We start from the raw sequence: 17,683 nt of genomic DNA on the forward strand, positions 1-17,683 counted from the left end.
TTTGGGAGGACCTCTGCATGTGTGAGTGTGCGCACACTTGAAGGGGTGTGTGGGCGTGTGCATGCACACACACACACCCATGCACACAGGAACAGGCGTTTTTCATTAGCTTTGGAGGGGAGATGGAGAGGTCCTTCAGGCATGCAATATGTGGAAAATATAAAATAACTCACTGCTTCTGGCTGAGATGCTGCAGAACGTGAATTGTCTGTATTGGAAACCCTTGCCCTCTGGTTGGCTAGTGATGACAAGCCTCATATCTCTAGAGGGGTCCTGGGGAGCTGAAAGGGGCCACCTGAGGTGTGAGTGTTAAGTATTATGGTTCGTCCTTTATTATATAAGAATCTCTGCCTTGTATTTCTACTAATACAATAAGTAAAGGAAGTAAAGGGTGCTTTCATTCCTGATTTTACATAAGCACTGTGAGTAATTTTCCCAAAGTAAGAAGATTTTAGCCCACATAGGAGGGTCAGACAATATGAAAGACTGAGTCCTCACACAGTTAATTTTCTAGATTGTGTGAGAGTTTGCGTGTTCATCATGGAGGTTATCCATATTCTTTGCTTTCTCCCTCCTGCTGCCTGCCTTTTGGTTTCCACTTGGTTCATTTGCAGTCTTCCAGAGGCAGCAACAGAAAATAGAACCAGATCAGTCAGTTCAGGCTTCCTAAGTAGTATTGACAAATAACTGAGTGGGAGAGAGGTGGCTAAAATTAGATTTTGAAATTACCTGTGGATTGAATCTGTCACTTATGTGCATTATCTGTTGCTCCCCATGATAACCGGAAATAGACGGAAAGCCGCCCTCAGCCCAAGCAGGCAGGAAACTGCAGTATCAGGAGAGTTTGCCCAAGTGGCGCCTACCAGCAAAATATGAGAAGGGGCCCTCAGCACTCGCACCAAAATGTGAGGAGAAAGACACCATAGAAAGGCTGGCCTTTTAACCCAATGTTATTTTAAAGTCCAAAGGACTGTGTACTGTTTTAAGTGGTTCTGGCCCTCTAATATATCTTCTAAGACTTGGAGCTTATGCTCTGTTTTTTGGGTCAACCAGCTCTTTAGCTGGTACCTGATTTGAAGTTACCTCTTCTCTCATATGTCTACTTTATTTCCAGAGACCTTTTTAGTAGAGGAGAAATTTCATAAAGGAAGGAATTTTTTAAAATCTCTATTGTTCCCAGCTATGTCTCCCAGAACCTAAAACAGTGCCTAGCACAGAGAATGTGTTCAATAAATATTTGCTGAATGAATGATGATTCTCACTGAAGAGATGAAGGAACTGCAGGATAAGGAGATCACCATACTTTTGGACTATAAGACGCACCCCCCCATTTGGGAAGAAAATGGGGGGTGCGTCTTATAGTCCGAATGTAGCATACCTGGCTCACTGGGGGGGGGGTGTTTGTTTATGTTATTAAATATTTTACCACATTTTTTTGCTTCAAAAATTTTTTCCTGTTTTCCTCTAAAACCTAGGTGCGTCTTATGGTCCAAAAAATACTGTAACTTCCCAGGTCACTGTGAGGTTTGTCCTCTCAAACTTGCAAGTAACAGAAATCAGTTTGAGCCAGCTTAAAAGGAGGGAAGTATTATAAGGGTTCAGGAGAGTCTCTTAGACCGCAGGGTCTTCAGGAACTGACCGAGACACCTGCCTTATTCCTCTGCCCCTCTGTCTTCCCTGTAGTTGGCTTCTCTCTGTGTCTCTGCAGACCAGCTTCCTGTGCTCCTCACGGTGGGAAACAGGGCAGCGAGCAGCTTCAGAGTTAACAGGCTACAGTTCTAGCCATGGAAGTGACTCAGAATCTCTTCTGATCCTCATTCCAGATTCCCAGGGAGGAGCTCCCAGGCCAGGGCTCTCTCCACCATCCCAAGACCTTACGGTGGTTCAAGTCAATGAAGTGGATGGGGTTTAAGGATTCATGGAGGTGGGAGGAGCAGCTCTGTCCTCAACAATTTCTCTGCTGATGGTTAGATCAGAGAACATGTAATCCAGCTTGTTATGTGCATGAAAATCCCCTAAGAATTCCACCTGAAAGTGCTGGTGAGAAGTAGTCTTTGATCTGTGAAAATGCATACTTATGGGACAAGTCCTAAGACTTTTCTCAAGAGGTAAAAACCGGAGCTCACTAGTGTGAAGAGGAAGCCCTGTGTTTCCTAAATATCTTCAGGGATGAGATTAATACTCATTTGTCTTGTCTGATAGTGTTAAGGGGAGTCAAGTTACTTAGCAGAATACCAGGCTAGATGCAGTGACCACCCCTGGCTGACATTCCATTGTACAGATTTAGTAATTTTTTTATACTGAGCTCTATTTAAAAGGCCAATGATTCCTGTTAATGATTTAAAGGTATCTTCCTGTTGACAGTATAACTCCACAGTATTAATCGCTTCCTTCAGGCTTTTCCTAGTTTTTAAAGGTCTAAGTACATACCAAGAAATATCTGAGCAGGGTAAGGATTGCTAAGATTTTTCAGTAAATTTTCCACAGCTCCTGGAGAGCAATGTGCAAATGTTTGAAACTTTACATATGCCCTGTGGCTAGCCTTCTTCTGCCCTTTTTGATTTGAGAGCACAAGCTATCCAGCCTTCAAACTTTAGGCTGTGGACAAGAGAGACACATTTGTAAAGTGGGAAGTAATTCCACTCACACTTGGAGGGTGCTTTGTTCCTTTCCTCATTTTATTTTCTAACTGACGGGACCTGACTGCTCCTCCATCAGCGCCAAGACTTTGGGCTGGGCTGCAGTTCCGTGTGGCCACACGGTGTCGCTGTTTCATCAATTGTAGCCAAAAATCTGGCTCACACTGCTGTTCAGACTGGCAGTGGGGTCCTTGTAGATTGATAGCAGAAACAGAATCTGGACAGCAGCAGAGTTTTATGGTTTTCATTTGGAAAATTTGGGAAGAGTTAGGCCAGTGTTTGTTTGTTTTTACATATTTTTAAAATATTGAGTGTGAAAGGTAGTGCAGTTAAGAATGCCTAGTCCTGCTCAGCAGGGCTACCGAGACCTCAGTGCTGACAGTGGAGCGTGGGCTGGGGAAGTGGCTGCACACTAGTATGTGATTAACCGCAGTTTATTCCCTGCTCTTCAGTAGTTTCCAGGCAGTGGATACTTTGCCTGCTTGAAGGTTATCCTTGTTGAGGTGGAGATAATTATAGCTACCATTTATCAAGTGCTAACTGTATACCAGCTGCTTTGCATGTGTTATACTATATAATTCTCCCAGTTCCCCTGCAAGGTAGGCATTGTTATCTACATATTATAGATGGCAAAGCTAAGGCTCAGAGAGGTTAAGTAATGACATTTGACTCACACAGCTGGTAATTGATACTTATGCCAGAGCTCTTTCTCAGTGGATTTCCGGGTAACTACAGGATCTAGTCACCTGAAATTAGAGGTGCCTATTTCCTTCTAAGTCTCAAGGTGTGTAAATAATCTTCCCCCTCTTGCCACCATGAATTTTGAATGAGAAGAGTAGTAGGGGAACTTCTCCTGAAAGGGGCACATACTTGGCAGAGGGAACTTGGCGATCCCAAATCTAAGGTAAAATGCAAAGTGTACAGGATTAATGACACAGAAGATTACTCACAAGTGAAGAGAGTGTATTGACCTACATGTTGAAGCAAAGTGCGAACTGGTGGGATGCTGAGTTTGGGGAGCTCCGTGCCTGGGACCATGGGGCTGACTGGGTGACTCACTCCACTTCACTGTGAGTTGCAGAGCTGGTACATGGTAGTTCTTTTTACACAGGAGAGTTGGATTTTTTCTTTATTTTACTTTTTTGATTCTCTGAAAATTTCAATTCATTCTTGGCACTGTACCTAACACAGCATAAGGACTTAAATCCTCAGGCTAGGCCAGACTTGATGGTCCTTGGAGAAAGCACCAAGGAGGCTGGCAGGAGGCGGTAAGATGGACTCTTGGCAGGAAAGGAATGAGCTACGTGGATAAACTATGGGAAGGTTTTAGATATCAGGGCCTAAGCAATAAGAAGGATAAGGATGGACTGCCCCAGCGTGAACCTAGTGCTTAAAAAGACAAAATACTCCTCCTTCAGTTATTAGGGAGATGTCTGAGGTAGAAGGGTAGGTTTCTAATTGTTTGCACCCCCGCCCTCCCCGCCAGGCCTGTAGGATCTGAGCACAGAGGGGAAAAGAGTGGAATTGGGCTGATGGGAGAAGAGAGTAGGAGGAGGAGGTCACACAGTTCCTGGGTGAGGACTTCAGCCCCCAGGGCCAGAACAGCATTTCTTCCCTCTGAGGAGGTCACCTGAGGTCTCAAGACTGGGAATGTTGGCTTTCTGGCCCTCGGAACACCTGGCTGTTGGAATTCCATTGTGTCTCAAGGGCCTTGGAGGAATCAAGTATCTCTGCATGAATTCTTTTCCTCAGTTAGTAAGCAGCCAATTCTCCTGGCGGAAATATCCAATCAGGCGTGGAAGTTGCAGTTGCCCTGGAATGAGGAACTGAGGTGCCCAGGAACAAGAAAGCAGGAAGAGGAGTCAGGTATTATGACTCCCATTTCCCGGGGTGTGCCCACTGAGGGTGCAAGAAAAAGACCAGCAGCTCCTGCTGCCTGCCTCAGAGCTCTCACCCGGGCTTCTTGGTTCAGAGCGCAAGTCCGGTGGTGGGTGCAGGTGTTAAAGCTGTGTGATGCGCAGCTCTTGGGGCTCCTGTTTCTCTATCTGCTCAGAGACAAGGGAGCCCAAGTCAAAGCAAGATGGTGTTCACGTGTGTGGGAGAGGACGCTTGAGGTGGATATTTCGCAGAGCGTGGATTACAGCTGGGTCTGAGTCTGCAGGGGTGCTCTGATGTGTGCAAATGGTGAGAGTCGCGGGTTTTCCCTCCTTTTGGTGGGACCAGTAAAGACGGAGTTCATTGCATTTTTAATTGCTTGCCCTTGATCTAGCTGAATTAAAATCCCCTGGGGAGGTTTTGAAATTCAGACTCCCAGGACCCAGAGCTAGAGACGCTAATTGAGTAAATCTGGGGTGGGGGCCTGGGAACCTGTGTTTTAAAAGATTCCTTGAGCCCTGGCCAGGGAGCTCAGTTGGTCAGAGTATCGTCTCAATACACCAAAGTTGTGGGTTTGATCCCTGGTCAGGGCACATACAAGAATCAACCAATGAATGCATAAAGAAGTGGAACAGCAAATCGATATCTCTCCCTCTCTCTCATCAACTGAAAGTAAAATAAAAATAAAATATGCTTTGGGTGAGTCTGCTCAGAAGCTGGGTTTGGGAATTGCTGATAGGCTATTACCAGTACATGTGTCTTCACCAAGCCTTCCATGCAGAGAGGTGGCTGTTCGCAGGAAGAGTTGGGCTAGGTCAGGGTAGGTGTGACTGTTAAGGGACAGGAACTGGGCCTGTGGCAGGTCTGCCTCAGGCCAGATGTAGTGTGTGGGTTCTTGACTCTTTGCAGGAAAGATTCCACAACTCAAGTCCAGGTGATGTGAGGGCACGTTTATTAAAGCTGGGACAGTGAAACAAGGAACGGCTTGGGGAGAAGCCGCAACAGGAGAGAGCTTGGTTGCAGGTCTTGTGGGGACCTTAGAGTTTAGGAGATTGACGCTTGTCAGAGGAGAAGGGTGTGGGAGTGCTTCCCCAGAGGGAGAGTGAACTCTGGGTCCTTCGTCTTGAGGGTTAAAAGGCTGGGGGTTTGGGGGAGATGGTCTAGGGGAAGTCTTGGGGGAGGATCTCAATAGAATATTCATCACCTTTTTGTTGATGCTCCAAAATGACATTTTCCCCCTTACCTTCATTTGTCCTTGGGTGCAGTCGGCACAGATGGAACTAACGGGATTTCTGCTATCTACCTGGGGGTAGGGTGATTTAAGCTATTTACCCTCAGGTTGGGAAGGAGAGGTGTGAATCTTTAACTCTGAAGTGTTCTCTGTTAGGGAAGCTAGGATTTTGTGATGTACTAGATGGCCGTAAACTGCTGGGCCTTTTAACTCTGTCTCAGTGTCCCTGTTCCACTTCTCCTGGCTTACTAGCCTGTCTCATGACCAGGGCCTCAGGCTGTTGGAGGTCTGAGGGTGGGATTCAGAGTAAATTGTTAATGTCTACACACTCAAGATTGAATCTGGGAGAGAGAGTGGTAAATTGTCTTACATTAGACTCTCCCAGGAGACTGAAGTCAGTATAGTGTCTCCCCAAATCCTCCTGCATAAGATGTGCAAATGTAACTTCCTGGGCCCGATTCTAATCTCCACTGTGGTCAGCTGCACCACATTATAGGATCAGGTGAGGAGGGGATTTTTTTTTTAAAGATTTTATTTATTCATTTTTAGACACAAGGGAAAGGAAGAAGAAAGAGAGAGAAACATCAATGTGTGGTTGCGTCTCATGCACCCCCTACTGGGGGGACCTGTCCTACAACCCAGGCATGTGCCCAACTGAGAATCCAACCAGCGACCCTTTAGTTAGCAGGCCAGTGCTCAGTGCACTGAGCCACACCAGCTAAGGCAGGAGGGGACTTTTTTTTTTTAGGCAAACCTGATCCCTAAGCTTGGCCTATGTCTTTGTTTTCTCTAGCTTTGGATAGATGCACAAGACACAGTGTGAATCAAAAGTGTCAATGCAGAAAAAGAAAAAATATATTAAAAAAATATATTTTAAAGTGGCATTGCGCTCAGATTGTACAAAGCCATATGGATTGTGTCCTGGCTGGTGTGGCTCAGTGGATTGAGCTGGATTGAGCGCTGGCCTGTAAACCAAAAGGTCGCCGGTTCAATTCCCTGTCAGGGCACATGCCTGGGTTGCAGGCCGGGCACCCATTTGGAGACAAACAAGAGGCAACAAGTCAATGTTTCTCTCACACATTGACGTTTCTCTCCCTCTCTTTCTCCCTCCCTTCTCCTCTCTCTGAAAGTAAATAAAATCTTTAAAAAACACACACACATGGATTGCATGCAGATCTGGACAGACCTGATGGACAACTGGAGCCTCTCCCACACAAGCTGAGCAGGGCAAGGCCAGCAACTGCGGTTGACATTCTGCTGGCGTTGCCCGGGGACCAGCCTTTCTGTAAGGAAAGTCCCTGGGGAGTGTCTCTGTTTCTGCCCGCAGCAGCCCTGAACTCGGGGTTCTGAGCTGAGAATTCAGCATAACTTTCTGGTGGGCACAGCGACATGGCTTTTAAATTCCAGGGTCAGAGACCAGAACCCTAGTCCAGCTCTGTTGTTGATTTGCTCAAGAGCCTTGGATGAATCACCAGTCTTCCAAGCTTTAGCTTGCTTATCAGCCTGGCACTGACGCCAGCTCCACCAGCCCTCGGGGGTTTTGTGAGGCTTACGGCCGTCAGATGGGGACGGAATATGGAAAATGTACACACTCCCTGTCTTGCATTACTTATTATTTCAGTTGTGCTGTGCACTGTTGTGAACTGACCCATAATCACCAGCTGGCCCCTTGTTTTCAAAGTCTTTTATTGTGTTTTCCTGATGAAGTAGTGAAAAACACTTTCTTTGCCAAATAAACTTTTTTTTTTTGGTAACAAAAAGAACCAAGGTGGAAATAAAGATGTCTTTTGAATCAGAGAGAGGCTATTTGTCACCAGGAGAGGCAACAGAGCTATAGATTTCATTCCCTAGAGAAGATTAAGAACATAGGAGGCATTTAGATGTTGAGGATAATTTAGTGGAGTCTGGAGACAGGGAGGAAAGCAGACATTCCCTGGAGACTCACTTTAACTCCAGGGCTCCTCCTCCCTCCCTGCAGGGACTTAACCAACCTGGAAAAATCATCAACAAGGACACATATTTGGTGCAAATGACCTGGTTTCCAACCAACTCAGGCAGTTTCCTTAACAATAAAACAGATAATAGTATCTTTACTTCAAATAAGATAATGGATATAAAAGCCATGTGTAAAATATAAACCTTTAAAAGGTGGAGGTTTTGATATAGACTCATTGAGCTTATATCAAGGCAAGATCAAAGAAAACATGATTTTGAAAAAAAAGATTATCAAGATTACCACACACAAAATCTTGGGAATCATCTCTTCATTAAAGCCAACTACAAATGCAGCGACTGTAACCTGGATTTGTTTGGTCTTTGGTCTTTTCCGAGAGGACCAGTAACTGAAAAATTCCATTCTTCTTCAAAAGGGAGCCAGTTTTTAAACTCCTGGTTTGTTTGCCTTTGTTTCTGGGGTATATTGACCTCAGGAAACTTCAAAAGAGCAAAGAAACCTTGACCAGAAGCATAAAGGAGGGAAGCCTGTCCCTGGGATGCTCAGATGATGAGGGAGCCAGGTTCTATGGGATTTCTGGGATTGACTCTGCCCTCCACGGGGGCTGCCTCCCCATGCCCAGCGCTTTCTCCTCACTGACTTCTACCCACACCATGGCAGCCACACGGAAGGCTGAGAGTTAGGGAAGGCCCTACAGAGGATCTGTGACAAGGGAAGATTCCCAGGGTCTTGAGTTAGAAGTTGAAGGGCACTTTCTGAGGGACAGGTGTTTACTACCCAGAATGGGGTTTCTGTTATCACTGTACAGTCCTTGGTTTCAGGGACACAAGAAGTTCTTTTAGGCTTTAAAGAACTAAAGATTACACTACTCTTGTTTATCAAGGGAAATGCCTTCCAATTCTAAACAACGAGCTTACAAATCTCTTTCGGAGAACAATGCCCATTCATATGATGGGGACATTCTGTACAAGCAACAGCTGACTGGGCAGTCACAGTTCTCAGGAGAGGAAGGAGACAGGGTGTCACCCCTACAGAGTGGGTGGTGCTTCGAAACCCACGTCCCAGTGTTTGCTAGGAACACACAAGGGACACACACCCTGTGCATGTGACAGTCACAGGTGCTGCCAATGCCACTGAACCATGACTCTGAGCTAAGGAATATTTCGTAAGTGTGCCCTCTACTAAGGTCATAGCAACACACCTTCAGATCTTATCGGGGCTGAAAACGTTTCGAAAATTTGCTCCCAGCCCTGGCCCAGTGGCCCGGGTGATTGGAGTGTCATCCCGTGCACCAAAAGGTTGCAGCTTCAATCCCCAGTCAGGGCACATACCCAGGTTGCGGGTTTAATCCCAGTTGGGGAGCATATGGGAGGCAGCTGATGGATGTTTCTCTCTCACTTCCATGTTTCTCTGTCCCCCACCCCTTCTTCTCTCTCTAAAAATCAATGAATAAATACTCGAGTGAGGATAAAAAAAATTGCTGCCAGGTGGAACACTTATCATTATTCATTCCTATCTTTTAACAGTTCAGGGATAGGAAAACTGTTTGGAAATCAAAACACTGAGGGGTTTTTTTTTTGTTTGTTTGCATTGCATGTAGAGAAGTTTTTTATTTATTTTATTTTCAGTGGTGACATAATTGACATAAAGTACAGCACTTACAAGTTCAGGGTGCACAGCACAAGGACTTGACGTACGTCTGTTGTATAATGTTGCCACAGTAAGTTTAGTTAATATCCATCACTTCATGTAGGTACAAAAAGAAACAGAGAAATGTATTTTTCCTCGTGAGGAGAATTTTTAGGATCCAGCAGTGCTGACAATAGTCATTGTGTTGTACATCACGACCCAGGACTTCCTCATAGAACCCGAGGTCCTTCCATGCTCCCAACTTGTAGAGTTCTAGGTGGAGTTGGAGTAAGCTTTTGTGGGGTCTTGATTACATAATCAAGGATGCAGGACAACATGTCCAAGTACAAATCCAAAATGATGGATAGGGCCTTGCAGGCCTGAGGCTTCAGCTGCACTCATGTCATGGAAGAACCAGCTCTGGCTCTGGGGGAAGCATCTGGAAGATTTCATGAAAATACAGTCTCCCAGAGCTTTAACTGACCTTCCTAAAACACTCTCACTCCTTTCCTTGATCTGAGTTCTGGATTTTCCCTGACAAGGTCATTGAGTTAGAAAACCTCTGGCGTGAAGGCTCAGCCCATGCTGAGGGGCTCTCTCCTGTGGGTCTCCACGCACTGCCCTTACAGACCTCGCTCTGCGAGCCCTCCAACCAGAGGACCTCTCCCAGTTTTGGTTGCTGACACCTAGAGGCCTCTCTGCAAAGGCACTGGAGATTGAGATACCCTCTACCGTGTCCTCTTAGCCCATCTCATGACAGCAAACTAGGCCACGTCAGCAACTCCTCAGGCTGGCCACATCCTTGGAACTTTTCATCCCCTCATTTCTTTGTTTGGCAGCTCCAAAGCCTGGGTCGCCTCTCCAACCTCAAGCCCCATCCCTCCACCCCTGCTGTGCCATCATGCCTCAGGCCTGCCCTGTGGTCTCATCACATCCCTTTTCCTGAACTCTCTGCCCTCTCATACCCTCATTTTCTTCCTTCCCATATAAGGGCCAGTCCTTTCAACCTTACCCTGTTAACTCCTCAAATTCCCTTTCCCCTGGACCACCTGTTTAAGAGAGCTGCACCCAGCAGCATGTGAGGTAACGGTAAAGCCAGCAGAATCTAGCCCCTTAGGAAGTGCACTTTACTTTCTCTCCCACTGGGAAAACAGCCTTCTCAGAGCTACCGAGCAATCTGAGTCTGGACCCCCACAGGGAACTAGCAGTACTGGCATCACACACACGCAGCTTTTGCATACTCAAAGTGCCTAAGTGGGCATGACCCCCAGGGTTCCCTCCTCCCTTTGGCCAGCTGCTATCTAATTTCTCTCTCTTTTCTCCTGTGCAAAGTTTGCTGGGGAAAGTCGCACACCTGGGCCAGTTCTCCCCATGACATATTCAGGCGTCCTGGCCTCGGTGGTCCTTAGATGTGTCCCTCTCCCCTCTGTGGTCCCTCTCCCATCCCCTACCACGGAGGTCTTCTCCACAGAGCCCGCTGAGCTCGAGGTTAGCCATGAAAGATGCCATGAATTTCTCCCCTCTCTCCAAACCTGTCTGTAACTTCACTCTTCCTCCCAGAGATCCTTCACTTTGGAGAAGAGAGAATTCCAGGTGGTTCCTGACGTGATGTTTTGTTCATACCTCCACCAGCTTCCCTCACCGCAGCAGTGGAGTTGTCCGCATATCTGTTTAGCCTCTTAAATCACTAGCTTTTTAAAGAACTGTATCTTCCTTACCCTTGGCTTGCCCAAGACCAGGTCTGCAGTGTGCATGTGGGCCCATTGGTCTATTTCCCTCTGTGCCTACTGGTGAATATAAAGAACTGGAAGTGTGCTTTGAAGTTAAGAAAGGAAAGTACAAGAGGAGTGCATTACAGCACTAAAGGGATGCAGTAATGTCAGTCTAGGGAGGCAGTACAAGAGTCAGGAGACCAGGGCAGAAATTGAAGCAGCCAACGGGCGCCTGGGCCGACAGTCTCTTTTTCCACTACCCCAGCTCGGCACTAAGTGCTCTGTTATCTTAGGCAACCCACCACTTCCCTTCTGTAAAATGCAGATGAGAATGTCTTCCCTCTCCCGCTGTGAGGCTAAAGTGAGCCAATCAATGCATGTGAAACCACCAAAATCTCAATTTTTATTAATATGATAGCAGCCAGGGGATCAGAGCGCTTACAAACTCTGTCTCTCCCCCAGTGGAGAGAAACGTATAATGTTGCCACAGTAAGTTTAGTTTTAGGCTTTCTTTGAGGCTATTGTTTGGACCTGCCGGTCGCCCCCATCCTGGTGAGGGATCAGCCACGGGAAGGAAGGGCCCTAGTTTGTTTAGTGATTCACTGTGTTGTCTGCTGGACTGTGCGTGTGCTGCAGGCAGCAGCTGCATCTGTCCAACAGAGCATCAGTTCACCCCTGGACTGCAGCACCAAGCACAGTGCCGACACGGGTTGAGAGCTCGGCAAACATTTGTGGATATGAGGGAGGGAGGGAGGAAGGAGCTTAGGGGTTAGTGTTTGCAGGGAAGATGCTGCCATGCTAAGGGCCAGCAGAGGTGCAGAATGTCACACCACTGAGAAGGACCCTGAGAGGCAAGAAGGGTGAGGGAATGCACCACTTAGTCTGTAACAATAAATAATGACCTTTTTTGCTTGTTTTTTAATTTTATTTTTTAATCTCCAATGCCTAAATAGTAATATTTTGTGCAGACCTTTGTACTTGTGGTAGGAGAGATGTGGAGAGAGCAAAGGAAACAGCCAGCCGGGCCCCTGCCCTTACGCCTCCTGGGGGCGTGACTCAGTTAACGGGGAGGAAAGCATGTGTGTCTAAAACCTTTAAACAATACATAGAGCAGGCTCACATTTTCACACACACCCCTACATCTGTTTGATCTCTACATCAGTCTCTATATCTTTCTCTAGGGATAAGGAATCGTGAGTTCACACTGGTGACCATATCCCAATTCCAAGCTGACACCGTGAAGTTCAGTCTCAGTTTCTCCCTTTCCCTCCTCTGACAAGGAGAAACCTGGCTCCAGTGGAGAGTGTTTTAAAATGTCATTCATTTATTTTTAGAGAGAGGTGAAGGAAGGGAGAAAGAGGGAGAGAAACATAGATGTCTGAGAGAAACATCGATCAGTTGCCTCTCACACGCCCCCAACTGGGGACCTGGCCTGCAACCCAGGCATGTGCCCTGACTGGGGATGGAACCAGTGACCTTTGGGTTGGCAGACTGGCACTCAATCCACTGAGCCACACTAGCCAGGGCCTGGTGTGGAATATTTTAAGAGCTGGAAAAATAAAGAAGTGAAGGTCACCACGGTCCTAGCTCCTCTGTGCCAACCCTTCTGCAATCCTCCGAGGGGCAGGCATGACTGGGGCAGAGGGCGGTTAAGCAGACCAGCAGGTCTGTGGAGCAACCCCAGGCTGAAAGAAGTCCCAATGCTTGTCAGCACTGATTTAGGACACACAGGGCAAAGTTGATTCAAGGCCTCCCGGAGCCTCTGCAGTTGTGTTGAACTTCCAGGTGACTTCAGATTAACTCCAGGTGACTTCTAGCTGTTGATCTGACCGTAGGCCCAGAAATATGAGATATGATTTGGGTTAGAATGGTATCAGATTAATTTTGGTATCTGGGAGAAGTGCAAAGGTAGGAGAGAAAGAGAAGGAAGAGAAGTAATAAGTGTGTTATCACTTTAAAGCATTAATATTGATGAAGTTGACTGTATATAAATTTAAAATTTCCATGTGGCAAAAAGAGCTAAGACCAAAGATAAGCAATAAACTGGGGAAATATTTGCAGCACAACACCATGACAAATAGCTGATTTTCATTACATGCAAACTACATTTAAAAGTCAGCCTTGGCTGGTGTGGCTCAGTGGATTGAGCGCCGGCCTACGAACCAAAGAATCGCTGGTTTGACTCCCAGTCAGGGCCCATGCCTGGGTTGCAGGCCAGGTCCCCGGTGGGGGGCATGACAGAGGAACCACACATTGATGTTTCTCTCCCTCTCTCCCTCCCTTTCTCCCTCTCTAAAAATAAATAAATAAAATATATTTTCCAAAAAGTCAATAAGATGATCAACTCAAAAGAAAAATGAGCCAAGGACTTTCAAAAAATCATAGAAGAAATATGCATGCATGACTTTGAAACATACAAAAAGGAGTTCACCCCCATTTATAACAAAAGATATAAATTCAAACGATAAGACATAATTTTTCACCTATTAGATATGTGACAATGCACAATTTGGATAAACTACTGTGTGGGAGAGGAGGTGGAAAAGCAGGGGCTCCATGCGTTGCTGGTGGGAGGAAAAACTGCGCCACTTCTTCAGAACGTCTGTCAAAGTGTAACATGGGCGTGTCCTTGGATCCAGTGAGCCCGCCTCTCCAATGTGATCTCACACAGCCTCTCACAGTGTGCACAACGGTGTGTGTGCAAGAAATGTCCTGCAGCGCTATGTGGGGAGTGCAAGTCTGAAAGAGTAAATGCCAGTCACTAGAGGGAATGAGTATGAAACACGCCATTGTGGAACGTGAAAAGTCCCACAAAACAATTCCACAGACTGTTCTCCGACACACACGCCTGCGGTCTGAAAGGGTACAGCCAGTTCATGATATGCTCCCTCTGGGGCAGGAGGGAACTAGGATGGGCTGTGAAGGTCACAGAATAGTTGAACTTTATCTGGAACATTTCACTTCTTTTATGTAAGAAAAAGAAACAGCTATGGCTAAACTGTTCTTACCAGCTCTGGGTGGTGGGAACTTGGTATATTGCACTTTTACTTTTCTGGATTCTTCCAAAAAGCACAGGACAAGTCAGGGGTATAAGATCAGATCTTTTGTGGAAAAAGGCGCCAGGGTGCTTGTTCACATGTGAACTGTCTCTGGAAAGAGGCGAGGTGACAGTGGCTGACTGCTGGAAGGGGGACATGGATGTGGGGTCGGGGTAGAGGAAGATGGTGTTTTCACTGTGTATGTATTTAAGCATTTGAATGTACTCCTTAATAGTAATAATTGTAAGAGCAAACAAGAAGCCTGTGTTAAAAGCCTGCTCTGCTTAGAGAGGAAGGTAAGTGCAGGCCTGCCCTCTAGGTCAGGAGCACCTCATGTTCCTAGGAGGGAGAATGGCTTCTTTTGGTTTTTCTAAAGTTTTGCTTGGGGGCATGGGACGGATAGAAAGAGACATGCTTGCTCTCCACCATGACATTGCTAGCCGTGCTGAGAGCTGGAAGCAACTAATAATATACCAATTCTGTAGAGAACAAGGTAGGGGAAAACACTGAAAAGTATCCAGTATGGCAAAGATAAGTATATTTTAGGGTGATGAGAAGGGAGCCTTGTGGGCAGGCAAACTTTCAGGTGGTTCTCCTGTTTTCAGTGTCAGAGTCCTCAGCAAGAAAATGAAAACAAACAGTTCATCAAGGAAAACAGACTGTAAAAATCTAACAACAAACACGGATGAACCTTGAAGACATTATGCTAAGTGAAATAAACCACTCACAAAAAAACAGATACTATGTGATTCCACTACTATGAAGTCCCTGGGATAGTCTAACTCGGGCAGACAGAAAGTAGAGCAGTGGTTGGCAGGGGCTGGGGTAGGACGTGGATGGCACGTGAGCGTTAATGGGGACAGAGCTTCTGATGGAGAAGGTGAGAAAGTTCTGGAGATGGTGGTGATGGGTCCACAGCAGTGTGAATGTACTTAATGCTGCTGAGCTACAGACATTTCAAAATGATTAAAATGGTCAATTTTATGTTATGTGTGTTTCACCACAATTTTTAAAAGATTTTATTTTTATTTATTTTTAGAGAGAGGGGAAGGAAGAGAGAAAGAGAGGAAGAGAAACACTGATGTGCGAGAGAAACATTGATTGGTTGCCTCTCACACATCCCCAACTGGGAACCTGGCCTGCAACCCAGGCATGTGCTCTGACTGGGAATCAAACCCGTGACCTTCAAGCTCAAGGGCCAGCACTCAATCCACTGAGCCACACCAGTCAGAGCTACCACAGTTTTTTTTAAAGTTACCCACCTAGCTGACTGACAATCCTGACAACCCTAAAACCTTTAACTGGACATTTACAGGTACAAGACTTCACCAGCCTCATGATGTTTAACCAAGCCCTCTCTTATTTTTTTTCCTATAAATTTTCTGCCAAGAGTATGAAATACAACTTTGACATTCATATATATGTGTATGCACACACACACATTACTAACACATACATAACACAACATAACATAACATGAGAATATATATATGCTAACAACAATGATAAAATGAAACTAAAAACAACCCTTCAGAGAGGAAGGAAGTGAGTCTTACTTAGGTTTCCTTTACACAAGGTGAAAACATCCAATAAACCCATTCCTGTTTTCTGCAGGGGCCACCAGGAGAAAAGCTGCAACTGTGAGACCCCCCCACCCCATACACACGCACCTTCCACGCAAAGCTGCACCCCTTGCTAAAGATCTGGTGGATGGCATTTCACTGCTTTTGACCTTTTCACCAGTGCCCTTACTGTGTTTCTTTTCAAAGACAGTTTCAAATTGTGTGTGAGCAGCTATCTCAGGCTCTGGGCTGTAGGCAGAGTCCGGTCTTTGGACTTTGAACAAAACTAGGGCAGAGGGAATCTGGTATCTGACAGAGAGAATGGTGTCGCTTTCGACAGCCGACACTGGTTTTGTAACTTTCCTGTATCGATGGCCCAATCCCTGCTTGCCCCAGGCTGATCAGCCCACATAATTCTGCTCTCATTTTTGAATTAACAGTTTGAGTGAGAGCCAAAGTGTGCTGAGGCATTTCACACTACCGGCCCCCACCAATCAGAGGATCCTCTGGTGTGCCCAGAGGGGGCGTTGGGCCTCCCACTTAGCACCATGGGATCAGCACCAGGCCTAAGTTCATGAAACCGTCACTGCCCTCAGACCCCGACGAGGGAGAAATGGAAACACCCAATGCTGACTGGGAAACCTAGCTAAATATTCCTGATCTGGCTTGATCCTTGTCTAAAAGAACTTTGACTTCAGTTTATTCAGCTGGTAAACAGGAGCTCTGGCTTAGGAAGAGGGTCAGGGAGAAGTAGACTATTACAACAATTGGGTGCAACTTGAATCCTTGACTCATTTGTTTGCTTGTTTGTTTGTTTGTATCATCCTCAAATAATCTCTAATAAATTGCCAGAAAATCACAACCTTTCGCTTTCACAGACCAAAGAACCCCAGCACACCTTATTTTTTCTGGTGCTTACAGAAAACACAGGGCTCATTCTGGAGTCTTAACATATCTCCAAAAACACAGTCCAGAAGTGGTATCTGGCTCCTTCCATACTCGAACCTGACCCTCTTCCTGGAAGGACTTGGAGAGACGAACGCTAACATCACATCCTTCTGAGGGCTGAGAATTTGAAGCTGGAGGGGAACCAGCTCCTGAAGGAGGGGGAAGCAACCATGACAGGAGGCCCCTTACAGTTTTCCTCGGAGACCCTGTCTGGAGGAAAGTGCTCTTCATCTTGGAAGAACTGTGTTATCACCTCTTCACTTGCTTGCAGCTTGATCAGTGCCTGCCTTTATGTTTTTACCTCATACAATTCTCTGCATGGCACCCCTCCCCCACATTCATTCCCCTCTGTTTTTATCATCCCTTCTTTCACCTTTGGGTACAGGTCTTCCAAAAAGCCAGTCAATGGAGGAAATCCCAACGATTTGTTCATTTACCCACCAGGCATGTACAGGCACATACTTTAAAATTCACTACAGATTAAGACTTCATTCTACTATTTTAAGAGATGATATTATTTACATCTTATTTGAAAATACTGCACTTCAACTAAGTTATCATTTTTTAAAAATTGATTTTAGAGAAAGTAAGGGAGGGAAGGAGAGAGAAAGCAACATCGATTTGTTGTTCCACTTATTTATTAATTCACTGGTTGTTTATTTCCTTCCTTCCTTCCTTCTTTCCTTTTTTTAATCCTCACCCAAGAACATTTTTTTCATTGTTTTTTTTTAGAGAAAGAAGAAGGGAGAGAGAGAACACCAATGTGAGAGAGAAGCGTTGATGGGTTGCTTCCAGTATGCATCCTGACCAGGGATTGGAACCGCAATCTGGGCATGTATCCTGACTGGGAATTGAACGTGCAACTTTTGGGTTGCAGGATGACACTCCAATAGAGCCACACTGGCCAGGGCCATTGGTTGACTTTCTTTCTTTCTTCCTTCCTTCCTTCCTTCCTTCCTTCCTTCCTTCCTTCCTTCCTTTCTTCTTACTGTATTTTTCCCATTATCATTCGCTCCTCTCATGTCCCCCACCCCCTAGTTGATTCTTGTATGTGCCCTGACTGGAGCTCAAACCCATAACCTTGGCATATTGAAC

General features: G+C 45.9%; 1 protein-coding gene across 1 annotated transcript in view; it reads left to right on the forward strand.

Moving 5' to 3' along the window:
• WNT5B (Wnt family member 5B) overlaps window positions 1-17,377 on the forward strand; it is a 153,794-nt gene extending 136,417 nt beyond the window's left edge. The window contains exon 6 of the transcript XR_008426434.1: window positions 17,321-17,377. The gene's annotated coding sequence lies outside the window, so the exon portion shown is untranslated. The remainder of the gene's footprint in view (window positions 1-17,320) is intronic.
• Window positions 17,378-17,683: the final 306 nt, after the last annotated feature.

Source organism: Desmodus rotundus, chromosome 3 (genome assembly GCF_022682495.2).
Source record: "Desmodus rotundus isolate HL8 chromosome 3, HLdesRot8A.1, whole genome shotgun sequence".
NCBI classification, from domain to species: domain Eukaryota; kingdom Metazoa; phylum Chordata; class Mammalia; order Chiroptera; family Phyllostomidae; genus Desmodus; species Desmodus rotundus.